Here is a 14,198-nt window from a genome sequence, read left to right as displayed (position 1 = left end):
ACGTGGATGTCTTCCTCTATCCCTTTCGTACTATTATTATTTTTCAATTATGTGTATAAATGTGTCTGTGTGTTGCCATGTATAGTTGAGTGCTGGGGTCTATAGAGTCCAGATGAGGATGTTCGTTTCCCTGGAGCTGGAGTTACAAGCAGCTGTGGACCATGGGACCTGGATATTGGAAACCAGAGTCAAGTCCTTCCCAAGAGCAGCACCCACTCTTAACCATGGAGCCATCTCGTCAAATACATTTTATTTTGAGACAAGGTTTGTTATTAGAACTGGAGCTTGGCATTTCTGCTCGACTGGCTGGCTGGTCAGTGAGTGCCTGCGATCCCCCTGGCCTCCTCCCTGCTCTCTGGGCTGGGGTCAAGGCCTCCTCCCTGCTCTCTGGCTGGGGTCAAAGGTTCCAGGAAGTGTGTGATGGCACATCTGTTAGCTCCCCCTTTTGATTTTACACCCACGTGTTTCTGAAATGGTGGGAAAGAAAAATGGGTGGCACAAGAGAGAAAAGCCAGCCCCCCTTGTTCTGGAAAGACATCTATTAAACCGGGCTAATGTGGCCGAAGAGACGGAGGGGCTGAGAGAGTCTTTCCACACCTCGGTGCGTCCAAGGCCTCTGCTTTGATTAGTGTCTCTCTGTGTTATCTGAAAAGTCTTTCACAAACGCAGAAACTGGCAGTGCTTCAAGGAGCAATTGATGAATCTGTGACCAGAGTGTGTGATTTATCATCTTTCATAGTAATTGATAGATCAAACAGCTAAAAAGCCCAGTGATGTTATAAAGACTTTGATAAATATGATTTAAAAGTCTGATATGAAACTCTTACATGGAACACTGCACTCAACCATCAGAGAACATATGTTCTTTTCAAAATTCCACGCCACATTTATGAGCGCTTCCAGCAATTTAGGACATAAAGCAAGTATAAAATTAAGTTTCAAAGAATCACTATCATAAGATCACATAGCAATTAAGCTGGAAACCAGTTAGAAACATAAATTAAGGTTTTGGGGTGATGGCACAGTAGGTAAAAGTGCTTGTGCAAGTGTGAAGACCCGGGAACCCATGTCAATCTGGAAGTGATAACATGTGTCTGTAATCTCAAGGAGTCTGCGATAAAATGGGGGTAAGAATCCCGGAAGCTTGAATGCCACCTAGCCTAGTGCACACGGTGGTGGCAATAGGAGACCCTGGTTCCCGTGAGATGGAAGGCCAGGATGAACACCAGAGGGACACCTCCACAAGTGTGCTGCCGTGCACATTGCCCACATTATCACACGTAAGCACACACATATATCATACACACACAGAGATTCTACATATGCACAACTAAAGGCCCTCATATATTAAAATAATTTGAAACATATCAATCACTTCCAAACCTGTAGAGACAGAAAGCGACTTGGTGTTGCTGGGGGCTGGGGGAGAAGAGCAGTTCTTTGAGATATGTAGACACTAGAGGGAGGGGAGGGCTGAGCATCACTGGCAAGGTACTAAATGCCACTGGATTATACACAGTAATATGGTTTGATTTATAATGTATTTCTCCTGAATTAAAAAAATACTCAAATCCCTGTGCTTCCTAATGTGTGAACACATGGTTGTGCACAATGAAGGAATTTATCTGACTATACCCTTAGGAGACATACTGTTCTATGTTACGTGTGTTCATATTTCTATATTATGTTAGGTAAAGAGTTTTAAGACAGGTATGATGATGTCCACCTGTAATTCTAGCACTTTGGTGGTAGAAGAAGGAAAACTAGGAGTTCAAGACCAGTCTTGTCTACATAGCAAGATCAAGGTTAGCTTGATCTATCTGAAAGCCTGTCTCAAAACACTATGAAAGAGAAAGACAACATAAAATTTCAAGACGATGGGTAGCTATGGAAACCTTTACATTAATACATTTATAAAGGGGCACAAAAGTGAACTGTTTTGAAAATATAGCTTACAAAACCCCACCAAAACATTAGAACATCAAAACATTATTGAGTAATAAACAACAAAAGGGTTAAAACAAGTCCTGAGCCAAGAGAGTGGTATTTGTGAGTTTTACGGGACATTTCAATAATAGCCTCAGTTTAGAACCAGTCTGATAAGCAAGCAATAGTGTGGGGTGTAATCAATAAAGCTATTCCAGTGTTATATCTGATATTTAATCGCCCCTTTAAGTCTTTCATGCACTGGATGAAAACAAAGTCAAGATTCTTGACTTGATGATATTTATTATAGGTTTGGGGTTATTATTTGGTGTGGGAAGTCCTTCAGTATATGTGTTGCTTTTATTGGTTAATGAATAAAGAAGCTTGTTTGGCCTTTGATAGGGCAGACTTGGTAACAAATGGAGATTTTTTGGTCCAGATGCTAAATGTAAGGAAATCAGTGAGACAGGCAACAGTGAGCAGGAACTAAAGTTCTAAGAGAGACACGGTGATCCCTTCAAGTATGTGTCCGGTGGTTTCCTCTGTGGGGACAGGGTTTGTTTATCAAACCAAGTGAAAGAAGTAGACACTCAGGTGCTTTCCTGAGTGTGGCATTCGCCCCTGAGTTAGGGAGGAGAGACTAAGATGACAGGATGAAAGTCAAGTTTGACGAAACACCTACTATCTGCCTGATCACTGAGGGCCATTGGACTTGAAGCTTCCCTGTGGCAAAGGACTGCTTCCCCTGGCCCTGTATGGAAAAAAATGATAAAGGTTTCTTTGTTTTTATGTTGCTTCTATTAGAGGTGAGCTTTTTGTGCCCTTAAGTGGTTTTTGAGGGCAGTAAAAATTGTTCAGTGTGTAACATTGCTTTTAAAAATTAATTAATATTCAGTTTATTTAAGATACAGATTAAGACACTTAACTTTTTTTTCCCCAGAGTTCTTGTCATTATTTCTTGTAAACTGCAAACAGCCTGTGTGGTCCTCTGAATGAGAAAATTTCCCCCATAAGCTCAGACTTGGTCATTATCTGGTGATGCTGTTGGAAAGGTTCAGGAGTTGTGGTCTTGATGGAGGCAGCACCACTGGGTCAGGCTTTTAAGATATGGAGCCTTGTCCTACTTCCGGGTTATTCTCTTTCATGTTTCTGCCTGAAGATGTGAGTGTGCATCCTCCTCCTCTTCCTGCCTCGCCAGACACCTGCCCCATGCTCCCTGGCCACAGTGACTCTCAGCTCTCTGGAATCTTAAGCCCAAATTAGCTCTTTCTTCCATAAATTGCCTTAGTCATGGTGTTTTATCACAGCCTCAGAAAGTTAACACATACAGCTCTCATATGTCCCAAAACTATGCCATGAACCTTCGAGTGGCATGTTACCCTGCTTTTAATCTTAGATAATATAGCACCTTTACATATTTCAAATTGCACTCATAAATCAATGAGTTTCCTTCTTAAAATTCACTTCAGTGTTTTGATTAAACTAGTGTAACCTTCTGGTGTAGTCAAGTCACAGAACACTAATAAATGAAACACACAAATAAGGCTAAGATTCAGTTTTAAAATTTTTCAGTAATTGTATATAAGCAATAAAAGTACAATTTAAAAATCCAAACCAGTCATCCGTACAAGTTAGAATTTAAATTTATTACCCACACTATTGGCTCAGCTTATCTTAAATATTCCAAGCAATCAAGATATCAAATATGGATCTCGTCACACAAAATGCTTATATATAATAATCTGGTCTCCTTAAACACGTGTTGTGGCTTGAATGGAGTCCCCCATAGGCCTTGCTTGCACACTCAGTCCCCAGCAAGTGCTGTTGTTTAGAAAGATTGTGTAACCTTCAGGGGGTAGAGTCTTGCCAAACTCTGAAATGAAGGGTCATTGAGGGCTTGACCTTCTAGGGCACGAGGGGGACCCCTTGAGGAATGCTCGCACCCCCTTCTTCCTCAGTTTGCTGCCCCAGCACCGATGTCTCTGTCTCCATCTCCAGGTCGTCTTATCTCAGTGTGTTCTCTGTATCTTTCGAGGTCATTGTCATCGCATTTGGGGTCAATTGGGTTTTTCGGGATATTTCAAGATCATTAACATCATTACACCATAAAGATCTTCCCCCGTCCCAAATAAAGTAAAATTCAGTTTTCAGGGACTTAGACACTGACACTCTTCTTGGGGGCCACCATTCAGATCCTATCCCCATGAAAAGTTGTCCCTCCAGTGAGTCACGGAGAGTCCAGATCTGCTATGGGGACACTGACTGCTGTCCTGGGAGCCGCATTTCTGAGACACACTTGATTCTGTTTGAAGCGGCAACATCAGTGATGTTCAGATGCAGCTGTACTGCGGCTCATGGCCCGGAGTTATGTTCTGTAGACAGGTGGTGGTCCTAGATCAGGTCACCGGCGTCTCATCAGCAAGGTAGGAAGCCATTTTCAGGCTTGGGTATGAAAAGGGTCACTCTGGCTGTAAGAAAGAAAGGGTTAAGCTGAGGGCCTAACCAGAGGATGTGTAGGAATCCAGGCAAATTCAAAGATGAGGGAAGCTCAGAGCAGGAAGCAGTCTGGGAAGTGGTAAAAATTGGTTCTTCTACAACAAAAATAAGGAAAGCGATTTGTAGATATTTTGGACATAGGACATAAGCAAAAGAAACTTAAGGCATACACTACAGTGTTTGATGTGAGTACCGTGGAGGCTTGTGTGGTCCCCAACTGAAGCAGGCAGAGCAGGGTTTGGGTGAGAGGAAATGTCCTCTAGACATTAGAGTGCAATATTCCCTGTGGGTTAGCGTGAAAGAGAGAGGATTCGGCTCTAAATATATATTTAGGAGCTGTCAATATGTAGACAATACTTCAAGTCTGGTTGAGATGACCGCAGAGTGTGAGTAGGCAGAAGAATGGACCAGTGGAAAATTCCACCAGCATCCAGAAGTCAGGGAGAGGAGAGAAGCCAGTAAAAGAGACTTGGAAACAGACTTGGAAACAGTAGCGAGAGGGCACAGTGCTCTAGGGTCTGTATGTAGCACTGTGGAATGCCCTCTCCTAGTGACCAAACACTTCTTAACAGCACTGGTAACATCTGCCATTGTCCTCCCAGCACAGCCAGTTCATCCAATGTAGCTAATGTCTTTAAGCTTTCTGCCTACACTTCTATAGAAGTATCAAGTGAATTTAACTAACAAACAATAAATTAAAAAGATCAAGGAGTATGCCTAGGGATAACAATAATTTTTGAAGTATAATGCAACTTATTTACATAATCTACATATCACCACATCACATGCAAATGCCCTTGCAGCTTTTGATTCTTAGCCACTTCAATAACAGTAATAAATTTACTGCCAGGTGCTGCAACCCATGCAGAGGCAATTCTCATGGCACTTCTTGATTGACAGTCACAAATACGAAGAGAGACTTGGTCCTGTGATTTCGGCAGTATGGTCAAGCAGTCATCTTTCCTGGGAATACCTGCTGGTACAGTGCCTACTGGTACAATTATAAGTTTTTTCTTGAGTCTGAGTTTTGCTTTCCCTTTCTTCAGACCTGAACAGCACCTGGCCCATGGTCAGTGTTCTAGAAGGTTTGCTTAATGATAACAGGACAAGGTATGGTGCACCTGTGAGGTACTTCAGCTGCTTTCTCAGATGGAAAGTGAAGCTCAGACAAACACAGCTATACTGAGAAGTTTCCATTTATATACCTGACTTGCGGTTTCTATTGCTGTGAAGAGACACCATGACCACAGCAAGTCTTATAAAGGAAAGCATTCAACTGGGGCTAGGTTACAGCTTCAGAGGTTCAGTCTGTTGTCATCATCATGGGAAGCATGGCAGGAAGTGAACTGGCTTGAGCTTCTGAAACCTCAAAGCCCACTGTGTAGTGAAACACTTCCTGCAACAAAGCCACACCTACTCTGAAAAAGACACACCTCCTAATTGTGCCAAACCCTCTGGACCAAGAATTCAAACATGCCAATCTGGGGAGGCCATTCCTATTCAAACCATCACAATAGTTAATTGGTTACATACTTTAAAAAGATTTATTTTATTTTTATTTCTGTGATTGTGTGTATGTTTCTCTGTGTATATATGTACATATGTGTGACTTTCCTCAGAGGTCAGAAGAGGGGATGGAGCCTGAGAGCTGGATTTGCAGGTAGCTGAGACACCTGATGTGTTCTGGAAACTGATGAGGATACCTGTCAGCTCTCAACCTCGGAGCCATATCTCCTTTAATGCTTTCTGACATTTTATTTATTTTTATTTTATGTATGTAGCTGCCTGCCTGAGTATCTGTGCACTGTGTGTGCAGTGCTTGAAGAGGCCAGAAGAGGGCATTGGATACCCAGGGACTGAAGCTGCCAAAGGTTGTTACCCATTGGGAATTGATCCCTGGTTCTTAGGTGGTGTAGCCAGTGCTCTTAACTGATGAGCCATGGCTCTGGAGCCCTAAATAAAATCATCTGTACATTTGTGTAACAAAAAGTCAAAAGTGAGCCGAATGGTGGTGGTGCATGCTTTTAGTCCCAGCGCTTGGGAGACAGAGTCAGGTAGGATCTCTGTGAGTTCAAGACTAGCCTGGTCTACAAGAGCTAGTTCCAGGATAGGCTCCAAAAGCTACAGAGAAACCGTCTTGAAAAACCACCACCACCACCACCAACAAAACACTCAAAAGTGAACAATTTCCACCCAATGATATATTTTTTCCTTTTCTTTAGTCCACAAATATTTCAGAAGAAAACACTAGGTAGAGAGAGAGGAAGGGAGGGGAGGGAAGGAGAGGACAGGAACAGAAGGGAGGGAAGGGGAGGGAGGAGAGTGGAGGAGAAGAGAGAAAAGGGGAGGGGAAGAGAGGAGAGGGAAAGAGAGGAGAGGAGAGTTCTATTGTACAATACCTACAATACCACAGGAGAAAGGCTAGATTGCTTTCTATCACCCTCTTTTACTACCTTTTTAGGACACACCAAAGTAGAAGACCAACTCTGCGCCTCCGCGAGGAGGTAAACGAGGTGGTTGAGTGGGGATGTCCCCCACAGACTCAGGTATTTGAACTCTTGGTGCTCAGTTGATGGTGGTGTTTGGGGAATTTTAAGTGATTCAGCCTTGCTGGAGAAAGTACATCGTCCGGGTCTGGCTATGAGATTAAAAAACTAAACTTCACCTCCACTTTTCTCTCTCTGTTTCAGGTTTGTGGTTCAGACTGCGAGGCATCAGCATTCTGTCCCTGTCACCAACCCAATCATTTGCTGCCCTGCCACGCTGGACTTTCACTCCTCCGAACCATAAGCCCAAATAAACTTGCCCTTCTGCTAGTTGCTCTGGTCATGGTATCTTACCACAGGGACAGGAGAGTAACTAACACAGGAGGTAAACAAGCCACCGGGCACATCACAGGGGCGAGTATAAGAGGCTGAGCCATCTGCCCAGAAAGCAGAGCGACTGCAAGCTGAGCAAAGGACCACATAAGCATGGGACTGCGCCACGCGCATGCTCCGTGCTCGATTGTGGGCCTCTTTTCTCTGAGGAAGTGGGAGGAAAAAAGATTTATTTTGTCAGCCTGTTCCAGTTTTTCATAAGACTCTCAGCTGTCTTTAGAAGTTTTTTCTCCCAGGCTCTCAGACAGACAGCTGTAAAATTGATTCGCTTGAAAGCCAAATAATGTGCAAGACAGTAGGCCACTCTATCATTTAATGCGAGCTATTTATTACGAGCAGAGCCATGTTGGGATATCGACCCTGGGATTAAGGCTGGAGAAATATAGATCTGGAGATTCTGCGGACACATAAAGCTCCCCAGCCGTGGTGGCAGACGATAATGAACTTATGCTTAGAGGCCATCTTTTATTTCTGTGGAGCCCAACAGCTGTCATTTTTTAAAAATAATGAATTGTACAAACAATGAAGGGAATATTCGCTTAGCAGTTTTGCAACGCAGCTTCCTTGTGCCAAAGTACATTGTAGGCTGCTGAATAGTCAGAGGACTGAGAATATCCTGTCTGGATTCATTCCTTGTTGGCTGGTGGTTGGGCACTGTTTCTTCATTTACTTTAGCCCCTCTGGCTATGGCAAGCTTTCTCCTTAACAGTTCCTTACACCCATTGTTTCTCTCCCTCTCCCTCTCTCCCTCCCTCCCTCCCTCCCTCCCTCCCTCCCTCCCTCTCTCTCTCTCTCTCTCTCTCTCTCTCTCTCTCTCTCGATCAGAGGACAATATTTTAATTTATTTTTTTTATTTCATTTTACACCCAACCACAACTCTCTCACCTCTTCCCCCCTCCCAGCCCACCCCCTCCACTCCTTTCCATAGGGTAAGGAGTCAACAAAGCCTGGAAATCTTGAGACACCCTTCCACCTGCTGTTTAAGAGAAAACCTCGCCAGTGAACTATGGGGATTTGCGTATCTTTGATTTCCATCTGGCCACTGCTTGGATTATAAACACTTCCCACCATGCTGGGTTTATTATGTGGCTTATGGATGAACAAACTCCAGTCCTTACACTTGCAAGGCAAGCACTTTATTGACCAAGCCATTTCTTCAGCATTTATCGTGTCTATTACTAAGTCTGTGGGTTTTTTATCTCCATCTGAGAAGCCTTTTTATGTGTTCAGAATCAAAAACCTGTTTTTCTAACACACAGTTCAACGGACAACTCTCCTACAGATTACTGAACAAAATGCTAGAATTACATGGTTCTGGATCCAAATTCTGACGTTAGTGCTCACAAGTTGGGGTGCTGTTAGCCGCTTCCATTGCCTTTCTGAGTCTCAGCGTCTTCACACTAAAGGCTGCTCTCCTTGATCAAGAGTATTTCAAGTCTAAGCATGCAAAATGCCGGGTACACTTCCCTACTCACAGTGGGTACGAAACAGGTCTTAGCTCCCTGCCGCCACTCGGCTCCTGCCCACTGGATTATAACAGTTAACATCTATTGCCACACTTATTAATTCAACGTACGCTGAATTTTCCAGCTGGATTTCCTGGGTCTCAGGCTTCTCAGTGACCATCGTATGACTTTTCCTAGGAATATGTAAGAAAGCATCTAGTCACCCCAGGCCAGGTGCCAGCACACCAAAGAAATTATTTCACCCAAGTCCAACTTGGCAAACTAACAAGTGGGCTTACTTACAGGAGTTAGATGAGGACTGTTTGAAGGAACTTGGGTAATTTAACCGTATTATACCAGTATGAGTGGGAACTTAAGAAAGATGTAACATCGGGTTCCAAACCAATCTCCCACATCTGATATACTCTAGCATCCCCAAGACCACATGTCTCTGGAGGCAGGGGGAGCCATAAGTAGACTCTTCTGTGTGTCTCCATCTACAAGGGGCTGTTAACGGCTTCATTGCCATTTCTGCAGACTCAGCAATTATCATGATGTTTTGCTTGTTTCCTTGCTGTGACTGTGGGCCAATGTACTGTATTTCGTGTCGTCCAAAGGGATGCTGCAGTAGGATAGTGCACCCTTCGCCTGTGGTTCCCAGTCTGAGCTGTATACGACAGTCACTTTGAATGTATGCATAGATTCTCTTGGAAGCCTTATTCTGTTGTGGCCAGATACATCACAGGGAATGATTTTCACTTTTCCTGTACTTGTTTAAGACTTGCTTTGTACATTTACATATGTAAAGGTACCATATTAGTATGCTATATTTTAGAGAAAGTCCCACAAGCTGCTTGGAAAAGTGTAATTTCACAGGTATGGAATCTATGCAAGTCTCAGAAACTCACACTGGAGGAGTCTAGATACTGTCCAGGAAAGCAATTTAATGCTGCACGTGCCAAATGACGCCACGAGATGGATGAGCACACCTTAAATACCTGCCTGCTAGGTTTATAGTGGATCTCAGTCTGTAATCTCTTCCCAATCTTTTAGCCCATGGCTTCCTCTGCATGCTCATGAATGTGGGGACATCCTCTGGCGCCTGCGCTACCTACCAGTGGCTACATCCCTAAAGAAAAATGCCTTTTCCTTCCCCAGCAGCCATTGACAGCCAATAGCTCCTCAGCTGCTGTGGGTCTTATGGGTCCCAACCCAATACATGCTGGAAGTTTGACTGACTTACTCTTGTCCAGGTCCTGTGCAGGTAGCTATGGCTGATTAGCACTCATGAGCACAATGATTATGTCACGTCCAGAAACAGCATTTCACAGCACCCCCTCATCTTCTGACTCTTCTTTCCACGATGCTCCTTGAGCCTCATGGTGGTGAGGGATGGATACAGATGTCCCATTTATGGCTAAGTACTTACTCAATGGTTACTGGTTACCACTAAGTTCTACGCTGATCTTAATTCTTTTATTTATTTATTTATTTAGTCTACTGATTTGGAGTTTGGATTAAGCTCTTTCCCCAGAGCATTAAGTTGTTTATTTAATTTCTTTCTGGTTTGTTAAAGAAGGCACCTAGAACTGTAAGCTTCCCTCCTGGAACTACTTTCACCGTATCATATTGCTTTTGATATGTTACTTTTTCATTTGACTTCAGGAATGATTTTATTTCCTTCTTGATGACTTCAAGGACCCTTCATTTTTCAATAGTGTGTTGTCTGATCTCTGTGAGTCTGTGTAGCTCTAGTATTTCTCTGGCTGTTGATTTTAAGCCTTATTCTATTGTGGCCAGATACATCACAGGGAATGATTTTCACTTTTCCTGTACTTGTTAAGACTTGCTTTGTACATTTACATATGTAAAGGTACCATATTAATATGCTATATTTTAGAGAAAGTCCCACAAGCTGCTTGGAAAAGTGTAATTTCACAGGTATGGTGTCTAGACTTTTCCGTAGATATCTGTGATCTATGATGTCATTTTATTTGGTTATTTCTCTTGACTTTTTATTTAGATGACCTGCCAATTTGTGAGAAAGAGATCCTGAACTCACCTCTTCTTACTGTGCTGAGGCATTGCTGCTAATTTGATTCTGGTAGTATCTAGGGTTTTATGAAATTGTGTACACTCCTATTTTGGACACATGTGTTTAGAATCATAGGGTAGAACCAAGATCCTCTTGATGGATTGTTCCCTTAGTCACTATAAAGAGACTTGTCTTCTCTCACTAGTTTTGCTGTGAAGTCTATTTCATCAGATATGAAAACAGCAACACCTGCTTGCTTCCTATTCCATTTTCTCAGAATACCCTTTGACCTTCTTTCACCCTAAAACAGAGTCTTCCTTTCATGGTGATGGTGTTTCTTGGGGGCAACACATAGGCAACTACTGACTTTTTTTTTACCCGCCCTACTAGCCTGTGCCTTCTCATTGGGGAATTGAGAATATTAGCATTAAGTTATTGGTGTAAGGTATGCATTTATCCTGCAATTTTGTTGATTTTGTAGTGTTTGGATTTTTCTCCCCTTTTTTTATTCCTTAACTATTCTTCTAAAAGTTTATTCTTTCCTGTGGCTTTGTACATAAATTTTCCCTCTTTGGTCTACACTGTTTCTTCAAGTTTCTTCTATAGGTTAGCTTACTGGTCATGGATTTCTTCAATGGATTTTTATCACGGATTTTTTTAAAAATTTTTCCCTCACTTATGACAAATAGTTTTGCTTGGTATAATAGTCTGGGTTGGCAGTTTCTTTTAAAACTCGAAATACATCTTTCCAGGACCTCTTGGTTTTTAAAGTTTCGATTGACAAGTCAGCTGCTGTTCTGATGGGCCTGACTTTCAGTATACTACCTTTGTTCAGTATGCTTATTATTTTAATTATAATATGACCAGGGGAGGATCTTTCCAGGTCTTGTATGTTTGCTGTCCTAAACATCTCTTGAATATAGAGTGTTATCCTTTCCCAACTCCAGGAAATTTTGAGTTATGAATCTTTTGAAAATGTTTTTATGCTTTTAGAATGAGATTTCTTCCTTCTATGTTAACTGTCTATAGATATAACATGAATATCCTGAAATCACCACCAGTGACTTCTCATTATTCATCTTTGTTCTTATTGACTTCTCTATTAGCTCCTTCACCACATCAATAAGCTCAGATATTCTGTTCTCCTTGGTTCATAGTATTGCTAAGACTTTCCAAAGATGTCTGTTTGCTTATTTATTTATTTATTTATTTATTTATTTATTTATACTTTCCAGCATTTTAGATTTGGTCTTATTCAGTAGTTTTACTCCTGTTGAATTTCTCTTTCTCATACTCCATTATATTTTCTTATTTTATTCTACTGGTTGTCTGGTTGTGTCTTCGAACATGCTTCCAATGTTATTTTGACCTCTTCATTGGGGATGTATTCTAACTTATTCTCATTTAATAGCATTACTGGGGGGTTATTAATCTTGGAGAAATTATGTTGTTTTAGCCTTTGTGCGTGTTTCTTAGGTTACTGTGTCAAGATTTACACGTGGACTTCTTTCTATGTGAGGCTTACTTATTTTATCAGCTATTCCCTTCGGTCAGAGTACTTGAAATGCTTTGTGGGATATGGATATGGTAGAGTTGAATGAATAATTCAGAAAAGCAATCCCTTAGTTCAGAATCTCAGGTGCTTTGTATAAGCTCTATATTATTCCACAAGAGCAGGATTAACTGGGAGCAACAACAGCAGTTTGATATTACTATCATGTAAATATCAGAGTAGCTAGTTAATAGCGGTCGTCCCTTTGGCTTCTACAACTGTTGGAGGATAAACACCCAAAGATGAGATGGAGCATACTCAGACTGCGGTGGGCAAAGGAGCTGGGATACTGTTAGCATCCACGACTGTAGATACTGTTAAATCTATGGAAGATTATTATTAAGAAGTAAAAAGAGAAGGGATAAAGATGAGAGAAAGAGAAATAAGAGGGAAAGTTTGAGGTGTGGCCGAAGAAACATGAACAATATTCCTAAGACTCTGCCGAACAATACACACAAGCAAAAGCATCATGAGAGCTGTGTGCAAGAGTGGATGAAGAGATGAAGAGATGAAGCATGATGTTCTCAGACCCCTCAGGCTCTAGGAGGTTCCAGCTGGTGCTGGGTTTTGGCGAGTGTGAGTTGGTGCTCTCTGCAGCCCCAGTGTTCCTGGGGTTCTGTGTGTGGAGGAGGAAGAGTATAGCATTTCATGATAAGTTCCCCTCAGACCTCACACTTCACCCATGGTGGTCTTTCCTGGCCCTGTAGGTGGAGCGTGGTGAGGGGCAGGGCTTCCTCGCAGTTTCTACTGCTCTTTCCTGTGCAGCCTTCTTTGGCAGGCTGGCATGGTGCCCGCTGGAGCTGTGCTTCCAGCCGGGCTCGGATTCTTGGCTTCCCCACCTGCTTCCTTGTAGAGACCTCCCTGGCTTCATGAGTTCATTACAGGGGTTGTTTCTTAAAGGATTAGAACGTGCTGTGTTGTGTCTTCGCTGTTTCCACTCGTGGAGCCTGGACTATGGCTTCTTTACCCTTTTCCCCACCTCTGACTCATCCTGACTTAGCATTATTCTCTGCTCACAGCCTGACATTTACCTATAACGCAGGAGGAAACGAGTGACTCCACCCCTTCCTCGCTGTGTCTCCCCGCTTGTTGCAGGCACACCTCGTCTTCCCTCCTCCCACTGTGAGTGGGGTGTCCCTGTGTGACCAGACCCGCTGGGCATGCCTTTCCCATCCCTTCCATCATTGTCACTGCTGTCCTTAGTTGTCACCCATTCCCTCCAGCATCTCATCCCTTACTGACCTCACATGGCCCTCCAGCTGCTACTCTGTTTCTGTGGTCCCATCTCAGGAAAAAACAAAACAAAACAAGAACTGCCTCAAAAATAGCCCGTCCTCCTGGCTTCCAAACCTCTCTTCCCATTTTCCTTTGAACCTATTTCAAGCTGGCTCTCATCCCCACCGCTCTGCTGAAACTACTCTGTCGGTGCCCTCATAGCTTCGAAGGCCAAATTAATAGTGAGATCTCAAGCCCGGACTTGGATGCTCGACATAGCTGTTCACTCCATGGTCTCCATGGAGTTCTGGATCCTTTCCTTCGTCAAGGCGTTGCCTTCTGTCTTAACTGATTTCTTGTATCTCTTGTCTTTCAGACACTGAGAGTCCTCAGAGGCAGAGTCTCCAACCTGTTATTATGTCTGTTTTCACTCACTAGCTGAGTGAATTCTGAGCTCAGGGTTTTAATGTCACTCATACCCGAGTGTCTCTGAGTTTGAAATATCCGATCTAGATTTATTTCCCTGGCTGCCTTGTTGGCATCCCCATCTGGTTCTGTCTGAACAACATCAATGCCACATCTAATCACCCCACATAAGGTGTTTCTGGTGTCCTGCTTCTGCAAAATTAATTCTGCTTTCGTAGTAGCTC

The sequence above is a fragment of the Chionomys nivalis genome, chromosome 18, assembly GCF_950005125.1.
Source record: "Chionomys nivalis chromosome 18, mChiNiv1.1, whole genome shotgun sequence".
Taxonomy (NCBI): domain Eukaryota; kingdom Metazoa; phylum Chordata; class Mammalia; order Rodentia; family Cricetidae; genus Chionomys; species Chionomys nivalis.
This window is presented reverse-complemented; position numbering follows the sequence as displayed.